A 23,098-nucleotide genomic window follows, 5' to 3' on the forward strand; every position below is an offset into this window, starting at 1 on the left:
TTACAAATCATTGTTAATTAAAATTGGCTTTGATATACCTTGGGATCCGGGTGGATTCACTACTTGAGCACTATATGCCTAGCTTAATGGATTTAAAGAAAGCACTGCCAGGGAGACAACCCGGAAGTTTTAGAGAGTCATTTATTTCTGTTGAGTGCTTTTATATAGTTTAAAAACAACAAAAATAAAGAGGGGAACCCAAAACTTTTTCAAAAAGGAAAGCGAAAGTGAGAAAGACAAGCATTATTGAAGTGGGAGAGCTCCTTGAAATTTGTTCATGCTCACAGCAACTTTGTGAATCTTCATTATAGAAACTTTTCAACAAAAATAATTATCCCCTTGTACAATTCCATTGTATTATAAAAATAATGTGCCAAGGTTTGCCTTTAGGATGTTTACATTTGCTTGATGGTTTGTACGGTGCAGGACAGAAACTTTGGCTGTAGTGCGCGATTTTAAATTTTTATCTAGAACTTCAAATGGTTCTGATTCTTCTTGCAATGTCTTCCTATACAAATTTTTTATTTTTCCTAATTTTTGTAGAATTTTTCAAGTATCATAAGTATGGTGAATGTTCAGATTATTACAGGCTGTTCTGTTTTAGACAGATTCTGTTTTTGATGCATAGTTTGCTTATTTTGATGAAACTATCAATTTATATTAGTGGATTAAGCCATGAAAAAGTTAGCTTACAGTAGACACAATGCAAAAACAAAATATGAATTGGTTTGCGACAGTACTTAGAGTAGTAATTTGCTTTATTATACTAACGGATCTTACCGAGTTTTCTGTTGAAGTTTTCGATGATTGAAAAGGTCTCGATGTGAGAAGAAGGAAGAGAGGCAAGAGCTCAAGCTTGGGGATTCCCGAGGCACCCCAAGTAAATATTCAAGGAGACTCGAGCGTCTAAGCTTGGGGATGCTGGGGAGGCATCCCCTCTTTCTTCAACAAATATTGGTATGTTCTCGGATTCGTTTCGTTCATGCGATATGTGCAAGTCTTGGAGCGTCTTTTGCATTTAGGTTTTTAGTTTTCTTTTTATGCACCATGCTGGTATGAGATAGTCCTTGGTTGATTTATAGAATGCTCATTGCACTTCACTTATATCTTTTGAGTATGGCTTTATAGAATGCTTCATGTGCTTCACTTATATCATTTGAAGTTTGGATTGCATGTTTCTATTCACTTAGACAACCGCCATTTGTAGAATGCTCTTTTGCTTCACTTATATTTGTTAGAGCGTGGGCATATCTTTTATAGAAATAATTAAACTCTCTTGCTTCACTTATATCTATTTAGAGAGATGACAGGAACTGGTCATTCACATGGTTAGTCATAAAATCCTACATAAACTTGTAGATCGCTGAATATGATATGTTTGATTCCTTGCAATAGTTTTGCGATATAAAGGTGGTGATATTAGAGTCATGCTAGTTGTGTAATTGTGAAATTGAGAAATACTTGTGTTGAGGTTTGCAAGTCCCGTAGCATGCACGTATGGTGAACCGTTATGTAACGAAGTCGGAGCATGAGGTGTTTATTGATTGTCTTCCTTATGAGTGGCGGTCGGGGACGAGCGATGGTCTTTTCCTACCAATCTATCCCCCTAGGAGCATGCGCGTAGTACTTTGTTTCGATGACTAATAGATTTTGCAATAAGTATGTGAGTTCTTTATGACTAATGTTGAGTCCATGGATTATATGCACTCTCACCCTTCCATGATTGCTAGCCTCTCTAGTACCGCGCAACTTTCGCCGGTACCATAAACCCACCATATACCTTCCTCAAAACAGCCACCATACCTACCTATTATGGCATTTCCATAGCCATTCCGAGATATATTGCCATGCAACTTCCATCATCATCATATACATTACTTGAGCATCATTGTCATATCGCTTTGCATGATTGTAAGATAGCTAGCATGATGTTTTCATGGCTTGTCCGTTTTTTGATGTCATTGCTACGCTAGATCATTGCACATCCCGGTACACCGCCGGAGGCATTCATATAGAGTCATATCTTTGTTCTAGTATCGAGTTGTAATACTGAGTTGTAAGTAAATAAAAGTGTGATGATCATCATTAATAGAGCATTGTCCCCAAAAAAAGAAAGGACAAATAAAAAAAAGAAAGGCCAAATAAAAAAGAAGAAAGGCCAAATAAAAAATCCCAAATAAAAAAAAGAAAAGGGACAATGCTACTATCCTTTTTCCACACTTGTGCTTCAAAGTAGCACCATGTTCTTCATATAGAGAGTCTCTTGAGTTATCACTTTCATATACTAGTGGGAATTTTCATTATTGAACTTGGCTTGTATATTCCGATGATGGGCTTCCTCAAATGCTCGAAGTCTTCATGAGCAAGCAAGTTGGATGCACACCCACTTAGTTTCAGTTTGAGCTTTCATATACTTATAGCTCTAGTGCATCCGTTGCATGGCAATCCCTACTCCTCACATTGATATCTATTAATGGGCATCTCCATAGCCCGTTGATACGCCTAGTTGATGTGAGACTTTCTCGTTTTTTGTCTTCTCCACATAACCCCCACCATCATATTCTATTCCACCTATGGTGCTATGTCCATGGCTCACGCTCATGTATTGCGTGAAAGTTGAAAAGGTTTGAGAATGTCAAAAGTATGAAACAATTGCTTGGCTTGTCATCGGGGTTGTGCATGATGTGAATGCTTTGTGTGGTGAAGATGGAGCATAGCCAGACTATATGATTTTGTAGGGATGAGCTTTCTTTGGCTATGTTATTTCAGTAAGACATAATTGCTTGGTTGGTATGCTTGAAATATTATTGTCTTTATGTCAAAGGATAGATTATTGCTTTGAATAACTCGTGTCTTAATATTCATGCCATGATTAGACATGTGATCAAGATTATGCTAGGTAGCATTCCACATCAAAAATTATCTTTTTTTTATCATTTACCTACTCGAGGACGAGCAGGAATTAAGCTTGGGGATGCTGATACGTCTTCGTCGTATCTATAATTTTTGATTGTTCCATGCCAATATTATTCAACTTTCATATACTTTTTGGCAACTTTTTATACTATTTTTGGGACTAACATATTGATCCAGTGCCCAGTGCCAGTTCCTGTTTGTTGCATGTTTTTTGTTTCGCAGAATATCCATATCAAACGGAGTCCAAACGGAATAAAAACTGACGGAGATTTTTTTGGAATATATAAATTTTTTGGGAAGAAGACTCCATGCGAGAAGATGCTCGAGGGGCCCATGAGGTAGGGGGGCGTGCCCTAGGGTATCAGGCGCGCCCCTGACCCTCGTGACCACCCCGTAAGGCGGTTGGTGCCCTTCTTTCGCCGCAAGAATGATAATTTCCAGATAGAGATCGTGTCAAAATTTCAGCCCAATCGGAGTTATGGATCTCCGGGAATATAAGAAACGGTGAAAGGGAAGAATCTGGGAACGCAGAAACAGAGAGAGACAGAGAGACAGATCCAATCTCGGAGGGGCTCTCGCCCCTCCCGTGCCATGGAGGCCATGGAACAGAGGGGAAACCCTTCTCCCATCTAGGGAGAAAGTCATGGAAGAAGAAGAAGGAGGGGGGCTCTCTCCCCCTCGCTTCCGGTGGCTCCGGAACGCCGCCGGGGGCCATCATCATCACCGCGATCTACACCAACACCTCCGCCATCTTCACCAACATCTCCATCACCTTCCCCCCTCTATCTACAGAGCTCCACTCTCCCGCAACCCGCTGTACCCTCTACTTGAACATGGTGCTTTATGCTTCATATTATTATCCAATGATGTGTTGCCATCCTATGATGTCTGAGTAGATTTTCGTTGTCCTATCGGTGGTTGATGAATTGCCATGATTGATTTAATTTGCTTGTGGTTATGTTGCTGTCCTTTGGTGCCCATCATATGATTGCGCGCGTGGATCACACCCTAGGGTTAGTTGTATGTTGATAGGACTATGTATTGGAGGGAAAGAGTGACAGAAGCTTCAACCTAGCATAGAAATTGATGCATACGGGATTGAAGGGGGACCAATATATCTTAATGCTATGGTTGGGTTTTACCTTAATGAACATTAGTAGTTGCGGATGCTTGCTAATAGTTCCAATCATAAGTGCATAGAATTCCAAGTCAGGGATGACATGCTAGTAGTGGCCTCTCCCACATAATACTTGTTATCGGTCTAGTAAAGTAGTCAATTGCTTAAGGGACAATTTCGCAACTACTACCACCACTTTTCCACACTCGCTATATTTACTTTAGTTCCTTCTTTAACTTTATTTTCGTGCTCTTTACTTTCGTGCAAACCTTTCCGAAAACACCTACAAAGTACTTCTAGTTACATACTTGTTCTAGGTAAAGCGAACGTCAAGCGTGCGTAGAGTTGTATCGATGGTCGATAGAACTTGAGGGAATATTTGTTCTACCTTTAGCTCCTCGTTGGGTTCGACACTGTTACTTATCGAAAACTGTTGCGACCCCCTATACTTGTGGGTTATCAAGAGCTGTGAAGACATGAAGACCGAAGACTGCACCGTGTCCGGATTGGACTCTACTTGGCATGGAAGGCAAGCTTGGCGACCGAAGATTCCTTCTTATGTAATAGACTCCATGTAAACCCTAGATCCCCTCGGTGTCTATATAAACCGCAGGGGATAGTCCGGAAAGGACAACGCATGTACTCATTACCATATTTATAGGCTAGACTTCTAGGGTTTAGCCATTACGATCTCGTGGTAGATCAACTCTTGTAATACTCATATTCATCAAGATCAATCAAGCAGGAAGTAGGGTATTACATCCATAGAGAGGGCCCGAACCTGGGTAAACATCATGCCCCCCGTCTCCTGTTACCATTGATCCTAGACGCACAGTTCGGGAACCCTAACCGAGATCCGTCGGTTTTGACACCGACACCGATCGCTCATCTCGGTTGGACCAAAACGTTACAAAGGGAAACAGAGAGTTTGCAATCCCATCTCGGTGAGACTGAGATCCCTATCGGTGAGACCGAAATGACTAGGGTTTCTAGTAGTGGCTATGTCAAGTGAACTCGGTGGCGCCGGATAGAACATTTCGGTGGGGCCGAGTTTGACTTTTGGTTTGGGACATATGTGGATAATAGAAAGTGGTTGAAGGTTTTTGGAGCATATCACTAAGCATTTTGAGCAAGTAAGTCATTAAGAAACACCTCATCCCCTTTTAATAGTATTGGCTTTTCCTATGGACTCAATGTGATCTTGGATCACCAAAATGAAAATGTAGAGTCTTGAGCTTGAGCCAATGTGTGTCCTTAGCATTTTGAGGTTTCCACATTCCTAATCCATGCCATGTCAATCATTGAAATTTCTGAAATGATCATCTTGAAATAGTATTAGTTCAATGAGGTATATCTTGTTAGTAATTACCAAAACCATCCAGGGATAGTTGCACTTTCAAAGGATCTTGAGGTCAAATAAACTCATGGGATGGGTCATATCACTCATTTAGTTTGACAAATACGACCCATCCTATCAGTTAATTTAACATTAACAGAACTTCCCATCCAGTTACCCATCTGATGGCTGCTCCAGACTGAGCACACTTAACTTGAGAGTTCTCTTACATGAGCTACTGGTGGAACAACTAGTCCTTGCTGATATAGGATGCCTCTTCGCAACCTTATGACGTATCCGGATGACCGCCCGTCCCCCAATGGCCAATAGATGTTGTGTAGACAGAGCATATCACATACGTCTTATTAGAAGCAATCGTCTGTGTTATTATCGGTCTTCGCACACATTTCTGATTACATACTTGTTCGATGTGTATCACACACATCTTGTTAAATTAAACCGTTTTTGTTCCCAATCTCAGCGCAAACAGTTCATCCGAGTGAACCGTATGTTGTACATCGCAAACGGTTGATTGAATTGAACTGTATGCCCTACATCGCACACGCAACTAAAATCTGAACCGTGTTTGAAGCATCATCCATAGCAAATGTTTTGCACCTTTTTTGACGGTTTTTACACCACCGTTTGTGATTATGGCATCACACATTGTTTCATCGAAGGGTCTCTGATCATAGTGTCACGTTAGCAGCATCCTGCAGTAGTGGGAGTGGCATAATCTCTTAGTCGAAGGAATATGTATTTGACATGAAGAAAGCAATAACAATAAAACTAAACGATCATTATGCTAAGATAACGGATTGGTCTTGTCCATCACATCATTCTCCTAATGATGTGATCCCGTTATAAAATGACAACTCATGTCCATGGTTAGGAAACCTTAACCATCTTTGATTAACGAGCTAGTCTAGTAGAGGCTTACTAGGGACACAGTATTTGTTTATGTATTCACACATGTATTTAAGTTTCCGATCAATACCATTCTAGCATGAATAATAAACCTTTATCATGATTTAGGAAGTATAATAATAACCATTTTATTATTGCCTTTAGGGCATATTTCCATCAGTCTCCCACTTGCACTAGAGTCAATAATCTAGTTCACATCACCATGTGATTTAACACCCGTAGTTCACATCGCCATGTGACCAACACCGAAAGAGTTTACTAGAGTCAATAATGTAGTTCACATCACCATGTGATTTAACACCCATAGTTCACATCGCCATGTGACTAACACCCAAAGAGTTTACTAGAGTCAATAATCTAGTTCACATCGCCATGTGATTAACACCCAAAGAGTAATAAGGTGTGATCATGTTTTGCTTGTGAGATAAGTCTAGTCAACGAGTCTGTCACATTCAAATCCGTATGTATTTTGAAAATATCTATGTCTACAATGCTCTGCATGGAGCTACTCTAGCTAATTTCTCCCACGTTCAATATGTATCTAGATTGAGACTTAGAGTAATCTAGATTAGTGTCAAAGCTTGCATCGATGTAACTCTTTACGATGAACTCTTTATCACTTCCATAACCGAGAAACATTTCCTTAGTCCTCTTTAAGCCACCTAAGGATAATTTTGACCGTTGTCCAGTGGTCCACTCCTAGATCTCTCTTGTACCCTCTTTGCCAGATAAGTGGCAAGACACATCAGGTGTGGTACACCGCATGACATATCTGTTGGGGAATGTAGCAGAATTTTAAAATTTTCTACGCATCACCAAGATCAATCTATGGAGTTATCTATCAATGAGGGAGAGAGAAGTGCATCTACATACCCTTCTAGATCGCGCGCGGAAGCGTTCAAGAGAACGGGGTTGATGGAGTCGTACTCGACGTGATCCAAATCACCGATGACCAAGTGCCGAACGGACGGCACCACCGCGTTCAACACACGTATGGTTGGGAAGACGTCTCCTCCAACTTGATCCAGCAAGGGGGGAGGAGAGGTTGATGAAGATCCAGTAGCACGACGGCGTGGTGGTGGAAGTAACGATGATCTCGGCAGAGCTTCGCCAAGCGCAGCGAGACGGAGGAGTGTCACGGGAGGGAGAGGGAGAGGCCAGGGGCTTGGGTGCGGTTGCCCTCCCCCCACTATATATAGGTTGCCTAGGGGGGGCGCCGGCCCTAGGAGATCCAATCTCCTAGGGGGGCGGCGGCCAAGGGGGTGCCTTGCCCCCCAAGGCAAGGGTGGCGCCCCCCACCCCTAGGGTTTCCAACCCTAGGCACAGGGGGAGGCCCAAGGGGGGCGCACCAGCCCACTAGGGGCTGGTTCCCCTCCCACTTCAGCCCATGGGGCCCTCCGGGATAGGTGGCCCCACCCGGTGGACCCCCGGGACCCTTCCAGTGGTCCCAGTACAATACCGATTACCCCCGAAACTTTCCCGATGGCCGAAACTTGACTTCCTATATATAAATCTTCACCTCCGGACCATTCCAGAACTCCTTGTGACGTCCGGGATCTCATCCGGGACTCCGAACAACTTTCGGGTTACCGTATGCTAATATCTCTACAACCCTAGCGTCACCGAACCTTAAGTGTGTAGACCCTACGGGTTCGGGAGACATGCAGACATGACCGAGACGCCTCTCCGGTCAATAACCAACAGCGGGATCTGTATACCCATGTTGGCTCCCACATGCTCCACGATGATCTCATCGGATGAACCACGATGTCGAGGATTCAATCAATCCGTATAGAATTCCCTTTGTCAATTGGTACGTTACTTGCCCGAGACTCGATCATCGGTATCCCAATACCTAGTTCAATCTCGTTACCGGCAAGTCACTTTACTCGTGCCATAATGCATGATCCCGTGATCAACCACTTGGTCACATTGAGATCATTATGATGATGCATTACCGAGTGGGCCCAGAGATACCTCTCCGTCATACGGAGTGACAAATCCCAGTCTCGATTCGTGCCAACCCAACGGACACTTTCGGAGATACCTGTAATGTACCTTTATAGTCACCCAGTTAAGTTGTGATGTTTGGCACACCCAAGGAACTCCTACGGTATCCGGGAGTTGCACAATCTCATGGTCTAAGGAAATGATACTTGACATTCAGAAAAGCTACAGCAAACGAACTACACGATCTTTGAGTTAAGCTTAGGATTGGGTCTTGTCCATCACATCATTCTCCTAATGATGTGATCCCGTTATCAATGACATCCAATGTCCATAGTCAGGAAACCATGACTATCCTTTGATCAACGAGCTAGTCAACTAGTGGCTCACTAGGGACGTGTTGTGGTCTATGTGTTCACACATGTATTATGATTTCCGGATAACACAATTATAGCATGAACAATAGACAATTATCATGAACAAAGAAATACCATAATAACCATTTTATTATTGCCTCTAGGGCATATTTCCAACAGTCTCCCACTTGCACTAGAGTCAATAGTCTAGTTACATTGTGATGAATCGAACACCCATGCAGTTCTGGTGTTGATCATGTTTTGCTCTAGGGAGAGGTTTAGTCAATGGATCTGCCACATTCAGGTCCATATGTACTTTACAAATCTCTATGTCTCCATTTTGAACACTTTAACGAATGGAGTTGAAGCGACGCTTGATATGCCTGGTCTTCGTATGAAACCTGGGCTCCTTGGCAAGGGCAATAGCTCCAGTGTTGTCACAAAAGAGAGTCATCGGGCCTGACGCATTGGGTATGACTCCTAGGTCGGTAATGAACTCCTTCACCCAGACTGCTTCTTGTGCTGCCTCCGAGGCTGCCATGTACTCCGCTTCACATGTAGATCCCGCCACAACGCTTTGCTTGCAACTGCACCAGCTTACTGCCCCACCATTCAAAATATACACGTATCCGGTTTGTGACTTAGAGTCATCCAGATCTGTGTCGAAGCTAGCATCGATGTAACCCTTTATGACGAGCTCTTCATCACCTCCATACATGAGAAACATGTCCTTAGTCCTTTTCAGGTACTTCAGGATATTCTTGACCGCTGTCCAGTGTTCCATGCCGGGATTACTTTGGTACCTTCCTACCAAACTTACGGCAAGATTTACATCAGGTCTGGTACACAGCATAGCATACATGATAGACCCTATGGCCGAGGCATAGGGGACGACACTCATCTTTTCTCTATCTTCTGCCGTGGTCGGGCATTGAGCCGTGCTCAATCTCGTACCTTGCAATACAGGCAAGAACCCCTTCTTTGACTAATCCATTTTGAACTTCTTCAATATCTTGTCAAGGTACGTACTCTGTGAAAGACCAATGAGGCGTCTCGATCTATCTCTATAGATCTTGATGCCTAATATATAAGCAGCTTCTCCAAGGTCCTTCATTGAAAAACACTTGTTCAAGTAGGCCTTTATGCTTTCCAAGAATTCTATATCATTTCCCATCAACAGTATGTCATCCACATACAATATGAGAAATGCTACAGAGCTCCCACTCACTTTCTTGTAAATGCAGGCTTCTCCATAAGTCTGTGTAAACCCAAACGCTTTGATCATCTCATCAAAACGAATGTTCCAACTCCGAGATGCTTGCACCAGCCCATAAATCGAGCGTTGGAGCTTGCACACCTTGTCAGCATTCTTAGGATCGACAAAACCTTCCGGCTGCATCATATACAATTCTTCCTGAAGGAAACCATTAAGGAATGCCGTTTTGACATCCATTTGCCATATCTCATAATCATAGAATGTGGAAATTGCTAACATGATGCGGACGGACTTCAGCTTCGCTACCGGTGAGAAAGTCTCATCGTAGTCAACCCCTTGAACTTGTTGATAACCCTTAGCGACAAGCCGAGCTTTATAGATGGTCACATTACCATCCGTGTCTGTCTTCTTCTTAAAGATCCATTTATTTTCTATGGCTCGCCGATCATCGGGCAAGTCAGTCAAAGTCCATACTTTGTTTTCATACATGGATCCTATCTCGGATTTCATGGCTTCTAGCCATTTGTCGGAATCCGGGCCCGCCATCGCTTCTTCATAGTTCGAAGGTTCACCGTTGTCTAACAACATGATTTCCAACACAGGGTTGCCGTACCACTCTGGTGCGGAACGTGTCCTCGTGGACCTACGAAGTTCAGTAGTAACTTGATCTAAAGTTTCATGATCATCATCATTAACTTCCTCTCTAGTCGGTGCAGGCACCTCAGGAACATTTTCTTGATCTGCGCCACTTACCGGTTCAAGAGGTAATACTTCATCAAGTTTTACTTTCCTCCCACTTATTTCTTTCGAGAGAAACTCTTTCTCTAGAAAGGAACCATTCTTGGCAACAAAGATCTTGCCTTCGGATCTGAGGTAGAAGGTATACCCAACAGTTTCTTTAGGGTATCCTATGAAGACGCATTTTTCCGACTTGGGTTCGAGCTTTTCAGGTTGAAGTTTCTTGACATAAGCATCGCATCCCCAAACTTTTAGAAACGACAACTTAGGTTTCTTCCCAAACCATAATTCATACGGTGTCGTCTCAACGGATTTCGACGGAGCCCTATTTAAAGTGAATGCGGCAGTCTCTAAAGCATAGCCCCAAAATGACAGCGGTAAATCGGTAAGAGACATCATAGATCGCACCATATCCAATAGAGTGCGATTACGATGTTCGGACACACCATTACGCTGAGGTGTTCCAGGCGGCGTGAGTTGTGAAACTATTCCACATTTTCTTAAGTGTGTGCCAAATTCGTGACTCAAATATTCTCCTCCACGATCTGATCGTAGAAACTTGATTTTTCTGTCACGTTGATTCTCAACCTCACTCTGAAATTCCTTGAACTTTTCAAAGGTTTCAGACTTGTGTTTCATTAAGTAGACATACCCATATCTACTCAAGTCATCAGTGAGGGTGAGAACATAACAATAGTCACCGCGAGCCTCAACACTCATTGGACCGCACGCATCAGTATGTATGATTTCCAATAAGTCGGTTGCTCGCTCCATTGTTCCTGAGAACAGAGTCTTGGTCATTTTACCCATGAGGCATGGTTCGCACGTGTCAAATGATTCGTAATCAAGAGACTCCAAAAGTCCATCTGCATGGAGCTTCTTCATGCGTTTGACACCTATGTGACCAAGGCGGCAGTGCCACAAGTATGTGGGACTATCATTATCAACCTTACATCTTTTGGTATTCACACTATGAATATGTGTAGCATTACGCTCGAGATTCATTAAGAATAAACCATTCACCATCGGAGCATGACCATAAAATATATCTCTCATATAAATAGAACAACCATTATTCTCGGATTTAAATGAGTAGCCATCTCGAATTAAACGAGATCTTGATACAATGTTCATGCTGAAAGCTGGCAATAAATAACAATTATTGAGGTTTAAAACTAATCCCGTAGGTAAATGTAGAGGCAGCGTGCCGACGGCGATCACATCGACCTTGGAACCATTCCCGACGCGCATCGTCACCTCGTCCTTCGCCAGTCTCCGCTTATTCCGCAGCTCCTGCTTTGAGTTACAAATGTGAGCAACTGCACCAGTATCAAATACCCAGGAGCTACTACGAGTACTGGTAAGGTACACATCAATTACATGTATATCACATATACCTTTAGTGTTGCCGGCCTTCTTGTCCGCTAAGTATTTGGGGCAGTTCCGCTTCCAGTGACCACTTCCCTTGCAATAAAAACACTCAGTCTCGGGCTTGGGTCCATTCTTTGGCTTCTTCCCGGCAGCTTGCTTACCGGGCACGGCAACTCCCTTGCCGTCCTTCTTGAAGTTCTTCTTACCCTTGCCTTTCTTGAACTTAGTGGTTTTATTCACCATCAACACTTGATGTTCCTTTTTGATTTCCACCTCTGCTGATTTCAGCATTGAATACACCTCAGGAATGGTCTTTTCCATCCCCTGCATATTGAAGTTCATCACAAAGCTCTTGTAGCTCGGTGGAAGCGACTGAAGGATTCTGTCAATGACCGCGTCATCTGGGAGATTAACTCCCAGCTGAGTCAAGCGGTTATGCAACCCAGACATTTTGAGTATGTGCTCACTGACAGAACTATTTTCCTCCATCTTACAGCTAAAGAACTTGTCGGAGACTTCATATCTCTCGACCCGGGCATGAGCTTGAAAAACCATTTTCAGCTCTTCGAACATCTCATATGCTCCGTGTCTCTTAAAACGCTTTTGGAGCCCCGGTTCTAAGCTGTAAAGCATGCCGCACTGAACGAGGGAGTAATCATCAGCACGTGACTGCCAAGCGTTCATAATGTCTTGGTTCTCTGGGACAGGTGCGTCACCTAGCGGTGCTTCTAGGACATAATCTTTCTTGGCAGCTATGAGGATGATCCTCAGGTTCTGGACCCAGTCCGTATAGTTGCTGCCATCGTCTTTCAGCTTGGTTTTCTCTAGGAACGCGTTGAAGTTCAGGACAACATGGGCCATTTGATCTACAAGACATATTGTAAATATTTTAGACTAAGTTCATGATAATTAAGTTCATCTAATCAAATTACTCAATGAACTCCCACTCAGATAGACATCCCTCCAGTCATCTAAGTGAAACATGATCCGAGTTAACTAGGCCGTGTCCGATCATCACTTGAGACGGACTAGCCAACATCGGTGAACATCTTCATGTTGATCGTATCTTCTATACGACTCATGCTCGCCCTTTCGGTCTTCCGTGTTCCGAGGCCATGTCTGTACATGCTAGGCTCGTCAAGTCAACCTAAGTGTATTGCATGTGTAAATCTGGCTTACACCCGTTGTATTCGAATGTTAGAATCTATCACACCCGATCATCACGTGGTGCTTTGAAACAATGAACCTTCGCAATGGTGCACAGTTAGGGGGAACACTTTCTTGAAAATAGTACGAGGGATCATCTTATTTAAGCTACCGTCGTTCTAAGCAAATAAGATGTAAAACATGATAAACATCACATGCAATCAAATAGTGACATGATATGGACAATATCATTTGCTCCTTTTGATCTCCATCTTCTGGGCTCCATGATCATCATTGTCACCAGCATGACACCATGATCTCCATCATCGTGTCTTCTTGAAGTTGTCTCGTTATCTATTACTTCTACTACTATGGCTAACGCTTTAGCAATAAAGTAAAGTAATTACATGACGTTTATGTTGACACGCAAGTCATAAATAAATAAAGAGAACTCCTATGGCTCCTGCCGGTTGTCATACTCATCGACATGCAAGTCGTGATTCCTATTACAAGAACATGATCATCTCATACATCACATATATCATTCATCACATCCTTTGGCCATATCACATCACAAAACACTTGCTGCAAAAACAAGTTAGACGTCCTCTAATTGTTGTTGCAAGTTTTTACGTGGCTGCTATAGGTTTCTAGCAAGAACGTTTCTTACCTACGCCAAAACCACAACGTGAATTGCCCATTTCTATTTACCCTTCATAAGGACCCTGTTCATCGAATCCGATCCGACTAAAGTGGGAGAGACAGACACCCGCCAGCCACCTTATGCAACTAGTGCATGTCAGTCGGTGGAACCAGTCTCACGTAAGCGTACGTGTAAGGTCAGTCCGGGCCGCTTCATCCCACAATGCCGCCGAATCAAGATAAGACTAGTAACGGCAAGCAAATTGACAATATCGACGCCCACAACTGCTTTGTGTTCTACTCGTGCATAGTAACTACGCATACACCTAGCTCTGATACCACTGTTGGGGAACGTAGCAGAATTTTAAAATTTTCTACGCATCACCAAGATAAATCTATGGAGTTATCTAGCAACGAGGGAGAGAGAAGTGCATCTACATACCCTTGTAGATCGCGCGCGGAAGCGTTCAAGAGAACGGGGTTGATGGAGTCATACTCGACGTGATCCAAATCACCGATGACCAAGTGCCGAACAGACGGCACCTCCGCGTTCAACACACGTACGGTTGGGAAGACGTCTCCTCCAACTTGATCCAGCAAGGGGGAAGGAGAGGTTGATGAAGATCCAGCAGCACGACAGCGTGGTGGTGGAAGCAACGGTGAGCTCGGCAGAGCTTCGCCAAGCGCAGGGAGACGAAGGAGTGTCACGGGAGGGAGAGGGAGAGGCCAGGGGCTTGGGTGCGGCTGCCCTCCCTCCCACCCACTATATATAGGGTGCCTAGGGGGGCGCCGGCCCTAGGAGATCCAATCTCCTACGGGGCAGCGGCCAAGGGGGTGCCTTGCCCCCCAAGGCAAGGGTGGCACCCCCCACCCCTAGGGTTTCCAGCCCTAGGCGTAGGGGGAGGCCCAAGGGGGGCGCACAGGCCCATCAGGGGCTGGTTCCCCTCCCACTTCAGCCCATGGGGCCCTCCGGGATAGGTGGCCCCACCCGGTGGACCCCCGGGACCCTTCCGGTGGTCCCGGTACAATACCGATTACCCCGAAAACTTTCCCGATGGCCGAAACTTGACTTCCTATATATAAATCTTCACCTCCGGACCATTCCGGAACTCCTCATGACGTCCGGGATATCATCTGGGACTCCGAACAACTTTCGGGTTACCGTATGCTAATATCTCTACAACCCTAGCATCACCGAACCTTAAGTGTGTAGACCCTATGGGTTCGGGAGACATGCAGACACGACGGAGACGCCTCTCCGGTCAATAACCAACAGCGGGATCTAGATACCCATGTTGGCTCCCACATGCTCCACGATGATCTCATCGGATGAACCACGATGTCGAGGATTCAATCAATCCGTATACAATTCCCTTTGTCAATCGGTACGTTACTTGCCCGAGACTCGATCATCGGTATCCCAATACCTAGTTCAATCTCGTTACTGGCAAGTCACTTTACTCATGCCGATGCATCATCCCGTGATAAACCACATGGTCACATTGAGCTCATTATGATGATGCATTATCGAGTGGGCCTAGAGATACGTCTCCGTCATATGGAGTGACAAATCCCAGTCTCGATTCGTGCCAACCCAACAGACACTTTCAGAGATACCTGTAATGTACCTTTATAGTCACCCAGTTACGTTGTGACGTTTGGCACACCCAAGGCACTCCTACGGTATCCGGGAGTTGCACAATCTCATGGTCTAAGGAAATGATACTTGACATTCAGAAAAGCTATAGCAAACGAACTACACGATCTTTGAGCTAAGCTTAGGATTGGGTCTTGTCCATCACATCATTCTCCTAATGATGTGATGCCGTTATCAATGACATCCAATGTCCATAGTCAGGAAACCATGACTATCCTTTGATCAACGAGCTAGTCAACTAGAGGCTCACTAGGGACGTGTTGTGGTCTATGTATTCACACATGTATTACGATTTCCTGATAACACAATTATAGCATGAACAATAGACAATTATCATGAACAAGGAAATATAATAATAACCATTTTATTATTGCCTCTAGGGCATATTTCCAACAATATCATATATATATATATAACATATGGATGAGGCATAGGGAATGACTTTCATTCTCTATCTTCTGCTGTGGTCGGTCTTTGTGTCTTACTCCACTTCACACCTTGTAATATAGGCAAGAACCCCTCCTTGGACTCAACCATTTTTATCTTCTTCAAATATTATCAAGGTATGTGTTTTGTGAAAGTTCTATTAAGCGTCTTGATCTATCCCCATAGATCTTGATGCTCAATATGCAAGTAGCTTCACCAAGGTCTTTCATTGAAAAATTCTTATTCAAGTATCCTTTTATGCTATCTAGAAATTCTATATCATTTCCAATCAATAATATGTCATCCACATATAATATCAGAAATGCTAATGAGCTCCCACTCACCTTTTGTAAATAGAGGCTTCACCGTAAGTCTATATAAAACCATATGCTTTCATCACCTCATCAAAGCATATATTCCAACTTTGAGATGCTTGCACCAGTCCATAGATGGATCGCTGGAGCTTGCACACTTTGTCGGCACCTTTAGGATCGACAAAAACTTCTGGTTGCATCGTATACAACTCTTCTTTAAGATATCCATTAAGGAATGCACTTTTGACATCTAGTTGCCAGATTTCATAATCATAAAATGTGGCAATTGCTAACATGATTTGGACAGACTTAAACATCGCTACGGGTGAGAAAGTCTCATCGCAGTCAACTCCTTGAACTTGTCGAAAAACTTTTGTGACAAGTCGAGCTTTGTAGATAGTGACATTACTATCAGCGTCAGTCTTCTTCTTGAAGATCCATTTATTCTCAATGGTTTGCCGATCATCGGGCAAGTCCACCAAATTCCACACTTTGTTCTTATACACGGATCCTATCTCAGATTTCATGGCCTCAAGCCATCTATCGGAATCTGGGCTCATCATAGCTTCTTCATATTCCGTAGGTTCGCCATGGTCTAGTAACATGACTTCCAAGATAGGATTATGCTACCTCTTGAGCATGCGTTGGTTTTCCCACGAAAGGAAAGGGTGATGCAACAAAGTAGCGTAAGTATTTCCCTCAATTTTTGAGACCCAAGGTATCAATCCAGTAGGAGATTACACGCAAGTCCCTCGTACCTGCACAAACAAACAAGAACCTCGCAACCAACGCGATAAAGGGGTTGTCAATCCCTTCACAGTCACTTATGAAAGTGAGATCTCATAGTGATAATAAGGTAAATATTTTTGGTATTTTTATGGTATAGATTGCAAAATAAAGATTGAAAAATAAATGGCGATAGAAATGGCCTGTTGACGGGAGAATAATATAATGGAGAATAGACCCGGGGGCCATAGTTTCACTAGTGGCTTCTCTCAAGATAGCAAATTCTACGGTGCGTGAACAAATTACTATCGAGCAATTGATAGAAAAGCAAATAGTTATGAGAATATCTAGGCATGATCATGTATATAGGCATCACGTCCGCGACAAGTAGACCGAAACGATTCTGCATCTACTACTATTACTCCACACATCGACTGCTATCCAGCATGCATCTAGAGTATTAAGTTCATAAGATCAGAGTAATGCATTAGGCAAGATGACATGATGTAGAGGGATAAACTCAAGAAATATGATATAAACCCCATCTTTTTATCCTCAATGGCAACAATACAATACGTGCCTTGCTGCCCCTGCTGTCACTGGGAAAGGACACCGCAAGATTGAACCCAAAGCTAAGCACTTCTCCCATTGCAAGAAAGATCAATCTAGTAGGCCAAACCAAACTGATAATTCAAAGAGACTTGCAAAGATATTAAATCATGCATAAAAGAATTCAGAGAAGAATCAAATATTGTTCATAGATAATCTTGATCGTAAACCCACAATTCATCGGATCTCGACAAACACACCGCAAAAAGAATTACAACGAATAGATCTCCAAGAGAATCTAGGAGAACTTTGTATTGAGATCCAAAGAGAGAGAAGAATCCATCTAGCTAATAACTATGGACCGGAAGGTCTATGGTAAACTACTCACACATCATCGGAGAGGCTATGGTGTTGATGTAGAAGCCCTCCGTGATCGATTCCCCCTTCGGTGGAGCGCCGGAAAAGGCCCCAAGATGGGATCTTGATACGTCTCCAACGTATCTATAATTTTTGATTGCTCCATGCTATTATATTATATATTTTGGATGTTAATGGGCTTATTTTTACACTTTTATAGTATTTTTGGGACTAACATATTAACCGGAGGCCCAACCCAAATTGTTATTTTTTGCCTATTTTAGAGTTTCGCCGAAAAGGAATATCAAACGGAGTCCAAACGGAATGAAACCTTCGGGAGCGTTATTTTTGGAACAAACATGATTCAGGAGACTTGGCGTGGACGTCAAGAAACAATCGAGGAGGCCATGAGGCAGGGGGCGCCCACCCCCCTGGGCGCGTCCTCCACCCTCGTGGGCCCCTCGTTGCTCCACCGACGTACTCCTTCCTCCTATATATATCCATATACCCCACAAACATCCAGGGGCACCACGAAACCCTATTTCCACCGCCACAACCTTCTGTACCCAAGAGATCCTATCTTGGGGCCTTTTCTGAAGCTCCGCCGGAGGGGGCATTGATCGTTGAGGGCCTCTACATCAACTCCATGGCCCCTCCGATGATGTGTGAGTACTTTACTTCAGACCTTCGGGTCCATAGCTACTAGCAAGATGGCTTCTGCTACCTCTTGAGCACTGCGTTGGTTTTTCCTGAAGAGGAAGGGATGATGCAGCAAAGTAGCATAAGTATTTCCCTCAGTTTTTGAGAACCAAGGTATCAATCCAGTAGGAGGCTACGCGCGAGTCCCTCGTACCTGCACAAAACAAATAAATCCTCGCAACCAACGCGATAAGGGGTTGTCAATCCCTACACGGCCACTTACGAGAGTGAGATCTGATAGATATGATAAGATAATATTTTTGGTATTTTTATGATAAAGATGCAAAGTAAAATAAAAGCAAAGTAAATAATTAAGTATTGGAAGATTAATATGATGAAGATAGACCCGGGGGCCATAGGTTTCACTAGTGGCTTCTCTCAAGAGCATACGTATTTTACGGTGGGTGAACGGATTATTGTTGAGCAATTGACAGAATTGAGCATAGTTATGAGAATATCTAGGTATGATCATGTATATAGGCATCACGTCCGAGACAAGTAGACCGACTCCTACCTGCATCTACTACTATTACTCCACTCATCGACCCCTATCCAGCATGCATCTAGAGTATTAAGTTAATGAAAACAGAGAAACGCCTTAAGCAAGATGACATGATGTAGAGGGATAAACTCATGCAATATGATGAAAAACCCATCTTGTTATCCGTGATGGCAACAATACAATACGTGCCTTGCTGCCCCTACTGTCACTGGGGAAGGACACCGCAAGATTGAACCCAAAGCTAAGCACTTCTCCTATTGCAAGAAAAACCAATCTAGTAGGCCAAACCAAACTGATAATTCGAAGAGACTTGCAAAGATAACCAATCATACATAAAAGAATTCAGAGAAGATTCAAATATTGTTCATAGATAGACTTGATCATAAACCCACAATTCATCGGTCTCAACACACTACTAGGAAAAGGGCTATAGATGATATGGCCACTAATGGCGCACCGGACATGTGGTGCGCCATTAGTATATACTAATGGTGCACCATGTGTTGGTGCGCCATTAATGTCCAAATATAATGGCGCACCACATCCATGGTGCACCATTAGTAACAAAAAAAATTCATTTTTTTCAAAACTAGTAATGGCGCACCAGTGGATAGTGCGCCATTACTAGTTAAACTAGTAATGGCGCACCACATCCATGGTGGGCCACTAGTAAATTATTTTCAAATTATTTTCCAAATTTTTTTATTTATTTTTTCAAAACTAGTAATGGCGCACCAGTGGAAAGTGCGCCATTACTAGTTAAAACTAGTAATGGCGCACTGTCAACTGGTGCGCCATTACTAAGTTTTTTTCAAAAAAAATTGAGATTTTGTTTTTTTTCAAAACTAGTAATGGCGCACCGTGGGTGTGGTGCGCCATTACTAGTTTAACTAGTAATGGCGCACCACTCCCACGGTGCGCCATTACTAACTTGTCCCAAAACTTCCACCGAATGCACCCCCCGGTGGACCGCCTTTTCTGTTTAAAAAAAATAAAAGAAAATGATGGAAATGTCAAAAAAATAAAAGAAAATAAGTTTCCCATGTGATATGTGGTCTAGTTGTTGGGAAAATTTACAAATATGAATTTCGACTTTATTTGCAAAATCTCTCTAAAATTTGTAAAATGGGCATAACTTTTGCATACGAACTCGGATTAAAAAGTTTTCTATATGAAAAATCATCTACTCGAAAAGTTACATCCGAATTTAATCGGGGGAACCCCATTAAACATTTTCAAAATCCCTAAAAACCTAACAGAAAAAAGTTACGGGGCTTTTAAGATCTGGAGGCAAAAAAATTCAAAAAAATTCAAACTTACTAGTGGCGCACCGCATGCTAGGTGCGCCACTAGTAACAGAAAAAAATTGGTTTTGAAAAAAAAATTGAATTATTTTTCAAAATATCATACGTAATATGACCGGGAAGTTTGAAATATTTTTTCAAAATTTCATCATACTCATGAACATGAACAAAGTCCTAGACATCAGTAAGGTTTAATAGGATTGATATGATAGATATATCAACAAGTGCCTCTGAAGTGAGGTGGTGCTGGGGTTGGATAAAACTACGAAGTTAAGTGTGCTTGGGCTGGAGTAGTGTGAGGATGGGTGACCTTTTGGGAAGTTTAACCACATAGTGCGATTTGACCTGAGATTAAGCCATAGTGACCCGAGATTAAGAAAAAATTAAAAAATTGAAATTTTTTTAAAAAAATGAAAAAAAATTATTACTAATGGCGCACTTCTATGTGGTGCGTCATTACTAAGTCAGATAGTAATGGCGCACCTCTAGGCATACTAATGGCGCACTACTGGTGCGCCATTAGTATCTGGTATACTAATGGTGCACCAGTGGTGCGCCATTAGTAGGCATAACTGGTGTGCCATTAGTAGGCCTTTTCCTAGTAGTGACAAACACACCGCAAAAAGAAGATTACATCGAATAGTTCTCCACAAGAGAGGGGGAGAACATTGTATTGAGATCCAAAAAGAGAGAAGAAGCCATCTAGCTAATAACTATGGACCCGTAGGTCTGAGGTGAACTACTCACATTTCATCGGAGGGGCTATGGTGATGATGTAGAATCCCTCCGTGATGGATACCCCCTTTGGCGGAGCTCCGGAACAGGCCCCAAGATGGGATCTCGTGGATACAGAAAGTTGCGGCGGTGGAATTAGGGGTTTGGCTCCGTATCTGATCGTTTGGGGGTACGTAGGTATATATAGGAGGAAGGAGTATGTCGGTGGAGCAACAGGGGCCCCACGAGGGTGGAGGGCGAGCCCCCCTACCTCGTGGCCTCCTCCTTTGTTTCTTGACGTAGGGTCCAAGTCTCCTGGATCATGTTCGGTGAGAAAATCATGTTCCCAAAGGTTTCATTCCGTTTGGACTCCGTTTGATATTCCTTTTCTTCGAAACCCTAAAATAGGCAAAAAAACAACAATTCTGGGCTGGGCCTCCGGTTAATAGGTTAGTCCAAAAAAATAGTATAATAGTGGATAATAAAGCCCAATAATGTCCAAAACAGTAGATAATATAGCATGGAGCAATCAAAAATTATAGATACGTTGGAGACGTATCAAGCATCCCCAAGCTTAATTCCTGCTCGTCCTCGAGTAGGTAAATGATAAAAAATAGAATTTTTTATGCGGAGTGCTACTTGGCATAATTTTAATGTAATTCTTCTTAATTGTGGTATGAATATTCAGATCCTAAAGATTCAAGATAAAAGTTCATATTGACATAAAAATAATAATACTTCAAGCATACTAACTAAGCAATTATGTCCTCTCAAAATAACATGGCCAAAGAAAGTTCATCCCTACAAAATCATACAGTTTAGTCATGCTCCATTTTTGTCACACAAGAATGCTCTCATCATGCACAACCCCGATGACAAGCCAAGCAATTGTTTCATACTTTAGTAATCTCAAACCTATAAACTTCCATGCAATATATGAGCGCGAGCCATGGATATAGCACTATGGGTGGAATAGAATATGACGATGGGGGTTATGTGGAGAAGACAAAAAGGAGAAAGTCTCACATCAACGAGGCTAATCAATGGGCTATGGAGATGCCCATCGATTGATGTTAATGCAAGGAGTAGGGATTGCCATGCAACGAATGCACTAGAGCTATAAATGTATGCAAGCTCAACAAAAGAAATTAAGTGGGTGTGCATCCAACTTGCTTACTCACGAAGACCTAGGGCACTTGAGGAGGCCCATTGTTGGAATATACAAGCCAAGTTCTATAATGAAAAATTCCCACTAGTATATGAAAGTGACAAAACAAAAGACTCTCTATCATGAAGATTATGGTGCTACTTTGAAGCACAAGTGTGGAAAAAGGATAGTAGCATTGTCCCTTCTTTATTTTTTTTTTATTTTTTGGCCTTTCTTTTTTTGGCCTTTCTCTCTTTTTTTGGACAATGCTCTATGAATGATGGTCATCACACTTCTATTTACTTACAACTCAAGAATTACAACTCGATACTTAGAATAAGGTATGACTCTATATGAATGCCTCCAGCAGTGTACCGGGATATGCAATGAACCAAGAGTGACATGTATGAAAGAATTATGAACGGTGGCTTTGCCACAAATACTATGTCAACTACATGATCATGCTAAGCAATATGACAATGATGAATGTGTCATGATAAATGGAATGGTGGAAAGTTGCATGGCAATATATCTCGGAATGGCTATGGAAATGCCATAATAGGTAGGTATGGTGGCTGTTTTGAGCAAGATATAAGGAGGTTTATGTGTGAAAGAGCGTATCATATCACGGGGTTTGGATGCACCTGCGAAGTTTGCACCAACTCTCAATGTGAGAAAGGGCAATGTGCACGGTACCGAAGAGGCTAGCAATGATGGAAGGGTGAGAGTGCGTATAATCCATGGACTCAACATTAGTCATAAAGAACTTACATACTTATTGCAAAAATCTACAAGTCATCAAAAACCAAGCACTACGTGCATGCTCCTAGGGGGATAGATTGGTAGGAAAAGGCCATCGCTCGTCCCCGACCGCCACTCATAAGGAAGACAATCAAATAACACCTCATGTTTCAAATTTGTTACATAACATTTACCAAACGTGCATGCTACAGGACTTGCAAACTTCAACACAAGCATTTCTCAAATTCAC

Source organism: Triticum urartu, chromosome 5A (assembly GCF_056163025.1).
Source record: "Triticum urartu cultivar PI428250 chromosome 5A, HENAU_Tu73, whole genome shotgun sequence".
NCBI lineage: Eukaryota > Viridiplantae > Streptophyta > Magnoliopsida > Poales > Poaceae > Triticum > Triticum urartu.